Source organism: Octopus sinensis, linkage group LG15 (genome assembly GCF_006345805.1).
Source record: "Octopus sinensis linkage group LG15, ASM634580v1, whole genome shotgun sequence".
Taxonomy (NCBI): Eukaryota; Metazoa; Mollusca; class Cephalopoda; order Octopoda; family Octopodidae; genus Octopus; species Octopus sinensis.
In genome coordinates, this window is record NC_043011.1 from 11749985 (window position 1) to 11754288 (window position 4304).

Genomic DNA, 4304 nt, shown 5'->3' on the forward strand with positions numbered 1-4304 from the left:
AAGTTTGAACTCAGAACGTAAAGACAGAAGAAATGCCGCTAAGCATTTTGACCGGCATGGTAACGATTCTGCTAGCTCGCCGGTTTTTAATACAGTATTATATTGATTTTTAATATATCTTCTTTTTGCACTAGAAGCTCATGAAACCGGAACTTATCCGGATTTTGTTTGGAGTTTAGACTTAGCTAACCCCCAGGTGTCACTGATACTGACTTTTAAATGAGAGTATTGGAGCAACATGAAACGAAGTACCTTTTTTAAGGATGCAAGGTACTACCCGATCTGATAATCGAATGCATGTCCTAATAATCGTAAAATCAATACGGAACTTCATTCTAAGTTATAGTGTAATACTAGCATTGTGGCCCGTCTTTGTCGGGTCATAGTGCTAGTGCATGTATATATGTGTATATATATGTGTACATATTACATGTACATCTATATATACATCTACACATAAAATACAAAATACAAAGTTATATCTTAATATCGCGAGTGATAACAATACTCAAAATATATAACAGACTGGAATTGTAGGACTAGTCCATTTCTGCACGCTAATTTTAATTTTAATTTATTCCCATTCATGTGAAACCACTTATTCAAGTTCATGTCATCGATGCAATTTTATACCAATTGCTATTTTTACTTTTGTTATGTTACGATTATATAATACTTTAGTTTGATTTTAATTATTACTTACTACATATAATTCAATTGTTATTATTATTTTTATTGTTAAAGTGAAAGTATCTGACATAAAATAGAGAAATGTTTTTGTTTCACTTTTAACACGTAATACTGAAATAGTGGAGAAGATATGATATTGCTATGGGCTCGCCCTAGGCAAGAAGTTGAACATTTTTTTCCCATAAAACTACATGGACCCTAAGTAAGGCAGGTGTAAAATTTGAATGAAATTGGTTGTGTAGTTCTCAAGTTTTAGGGAATCATAGTGGAGAAGATATGATATTGCTGTGGGCTCGCCCTAGGCAAAAACATTTTTTGCCGATTACACTCCCTGGACCCTAAGTAAGGCATGTGTAAAATTTGAATGAAATTGGTCGTGTAGTTCTCAAGTTTTAGGGAAACACACAGACAGACAAACAGACAGACACACATTCTCAGTTTTATATATATAGAGATAATGCAATGATAATGTGATATGATATAATAGGATATAGCATATTGTATAATGTTGATAAATATTGTATTGAGTCAATAGTTTTGCAATATTTTCGTAACCAAGCTCCCTCGGATTATTACTCGTTCCGACCTATGATTCACTTCTGCACTCGCGACGCTTCATCAGTCAAGAGGAGGTGGAACCTTCAGTGGAGGGGTTACTCGCCTCGAAGGACAGAACTGGTATCAGCATGGAATGAAAGAACTGGCAGAAAGATGGCATAAGACAGTGCAACATGATAGCCTCTACTTTGAATGCTGGACTGCCTTTGTTGTTAATTGATGAACGAAACTAGTAAGTTACCGAAATATTGCAAAAAGTTTGATTCAACACAATATATGAGAGAAAATAAATGACATACAGAGAGAGAGAGAGAGAGAGAGAGAGAGAGGGGGGGAGAGAAAGAGAGTATTTCTTCTTTATTCACCATAAGGTTGAGAAAAAGAGGGGACGATACGAGGAGAGGTAACACGAACATTGGGCTCAAGGTATCGAATGAGACGAAACGTATGAATAAACAATTAAAATATATACAATTAAATGAGAATGAGTGAATAACAAAAAATGAAGCGGAGGACGCGGTTGACCACACAAACCACATACTCACACTGAAGACTTTGATTTCTCCTTTTTTTACATTCTCGTTTAAACAGGTTCTTTCACTCGCAACATACTTGCTATAGACTTCCATCTTTTACGAAACACACTTTGCGACAGGCATTTCTTCTCCAGCCTTATTTTCCGTTTCGAGGACTGATTGTTTGTAAGATAGATAAAAGCACATAGACGGTAGTTGAGGAGTCAAGTTGTCAGATTTAACATATTCCCAAATCTTCCTCTTCATTTCTCTCTTATTATTCCCTGTCTTCTGCATTAGCAACAGATAAGCCAGAGGTACAACATTGATTGGTTGGGTAATACTTCTAAGATAATATATTTTTTTAAATGTTAGTCACTTGGGTGATAGGCGGAGCGGCATTACTTGCAAAGGCGGGGATTAAACTCACACGCGCGCATGTTCATAACAGAGTAGCAACATCACGGTAATGCAATGATAATGAGATTACATTGTCCAAGGTTCAAAACCGTGAAAAGTCGGTTTTACTCGCCTACAACTCACCAAAATGCACACACACTCGGTTATACCATTCTATATCCATTCAGTCGACTATATTAGCTTTCATTTTCTATTTTGCTCAAACTCTCTCATTACGTATGACCAATATATATATAATATAATATATATATATATATATATATATATATATATAGGAAAAAAGCAACAAGAATGGATTAAAATCTCGGTACGATCGTTTCGTACGAGGACATCTTTAATAAGCTACAAAAAATGCAGTGAATACAGATGGCTCGTACTCGTCAGCCGAAAAAACATCAGAGAATTCCCAAACATCAAAAGGGGTAGATAAAAAGAGGTTGTAAGATTAACTGCATTGAGGAAAGTTCGATTCATGGAGATCCGATGAAAGATTTTAAACTTACAGAATTTGTGCATGTCTACATATAGCTCATATTAAATTGCTAATCAAGTTGTGTGAAGAAATTTTCGGATACAGTCATGCAAAATTTCTGAAAATCCGAGTAAGAAGCAAAATGACTGTCATATCGTGTAGAGGAAAGTCTGAGTAAAAAGCAAAGTGACTGTCATAACGTGTAGAGGAACAGATTGATATTGAAATTTACAAGAATCGCAGATAAGTTCGATTCTTGGAGATCCGATGAAAAGTCTTGAACTTACAGAATATGTGCATGTCCTTATAGTTCATAATCCAGTTTTGTGAAGAGATTTAGGGTACAATCATGCGAAAATATCAGGGAATCCGAATGAGAAGCAAAGTGACAGTCTTATACTGTAGAGGTGCAGGTTGTTAATGAATTTTACAAGAATCACAGAGAGAGGAGGAAGGAAGTAGAATTTAATCAGTTACTGCTATTAAAGCTATCAAAGAGAAAGGGAAGGGGAAGCTAAGGGGATGGGCACAAATTGATACTACCAGAAAATCTAAGCTTGTTTAGTGCAAAATTCGAACTGAGGTCAACAATTTATTTCTTTATTTATAAATGTTACTATTAATAGATTGTCAGGTTACAATGAGAGGTCATTAGAAAGGAAAGAAAAATGGGGTTGTTTTTTAATGAAACCAAACAATTATATTATTATTATACTATACTATAATACACTACACTATATTATATTATATTATTTTATATTATATTATATCACATCACAATACACTACGATAGGTTTGGGATTAGCAGAATTAATAATTAGTGTAAAAGAAACCTAAGAGATTTAACTAACTAATTTTTATATATGGGTTAAAGTGAAATAGACTAAGAAATGGAGATAAAAATAGAGCAAAAATTTAAATTATTAATATGGTCCAATAGAAATAAATCAAATAATTTAAATCAATAAGTATTAAATAGTACAATCAGAGAGAGAATATAATCATAGCTAGTTAGATCTTATCTTTCTAGTTAAATATATAATATACTATGTAGGAGTGATATATAAGTCAAAGTGAAATTTATACAAAGTAATTCCAGTATACAGTTATCAATTGAAATATCATTTAAAGTATTTAAGAGTCTTAACTCGAGCATGTATACAAGAATTTCCAAGTTCAATTCTGCTGTTTAATGGAATTTCTCTATTATTTCTATACATTAGTATTTCAAATGCTTCCATGGAGCAAAGTTGGCAAAGTATAATAAGGATATTATAATAAGTATAATAAGGATAAAATAAACTTGGATAAAACTAGCAAACATGCTAACAGGAACATTAATAAATACAAAGAATCTGATGATGGTAGAATTAATTCTAACAACCCTAACTCTAGTGGGAAAAATTCTAGCAGCCCTAACTCAAATTCTAAGAAATTTAATAAGAAAGACATAATATGGCTAAACATCCATTTTAACTGTGCGGTTTCATCAGATATTCAGAGTAGATTCAAAACAATTCTAGAAAAAAATTTCCCATCCTCTCATAGATATCATAAAATTATTTCTAAAAAGACAGTCAGAATTTCTTATTCAACTCTCCCAAATATGTCCACTTTAATAGCTAAGATCAATAATAATAACATAAAAC